This window comes from Cornus florida, unplaced genomic scaffold (genome assembly GCF_030987335.1).
Source record: "Cornus florida cultivar Cherokee Brave unplaced genomic scaffold, ASM3098733v1 CherokeeBrave_3.0.0_Hap2_scaffold_27, whole genome shotgun sequence".
Lineage (NCBI taxonomy): Eukaryota > Viridiplantae > Streptophyta > Magnoliopsida > Cornales > Cornaceae > Cornus > Cornus florida.
Genome location: NW_026775771.1, coordinates 314,158 through 315,000, shown reverse-complemented (window position 1 = coordinate 315,000; position 843 = coordinate 314,158).

The window sequence follows — 843 nt, the reverse complement described above, 5'->3', positions numbered from 1 at the left end:
CTAGAAGACTAAGAAATGCTTTGCTCGAGACGGATTTCGATTTGGAGGTTCCCCCGAGTTAATTTTTGCCCATTATGACTCCTCGCCCGCACGCTCGTGCACCCCGGCGTGCACGTGGGCATCGTTGGCTAAAAAATGAAGTTTGGAGTTTGGGTTTGAAAATTTTATGGGAGCTTCCTAGAAGCCTAAGAAGTGCTTTGCTCGAGACGGATTTCGATTTGGAGGTCCCCCGAGTTAATTTTGCCCATTATGACTCCTCGCCCGCACGCTTAAGCACCCCCGCGTGCACGTGGGCATTGTGTGCTAAAAAATGAAGTTTGGAGTTTGGGTTTGAAAATTTTATGGGAGCTTCCTAGAAGCCTAAGAAATGCTTTGCTCGAGACGGATTTCGATTTGGAGGTCCCCCGAGTTAAGTTTGCCCTTTATGACTCCTCGCCCGCATGCTCGTGCACACCGGCGTGCACGTGGGCATCGTATGCTAAAAAATGAAGTTTGGAGTTTGGGTTTGAAAATTTTACGGGAACTTCCTAGAAGCCTAAGAAATGCTTTGCTCGAGACGGATTTCGATTTGGAGGTCCGCCGTGTTAATTTTGCCAATTACGGCTCCTCGCCCGCACGCTCGTGCACCCCGACGTGCAACACCGGCGCGCACGTGGGCATCGTATGCTAAAAAATGAAGTTTGGAGTTTGGGTTTGAAAATTTTACGGGAACTTCCTAGAAGCCTAAGAAATGCTTTGCTCGAGACGGATTTCGATTTGGAGGTCCCCCGAGTTAATTTTGCCCATTACGACTCCTCGCCCGCACGCTCGTGCACCCCGGCGTGCACGTGGGCATAGTATGCT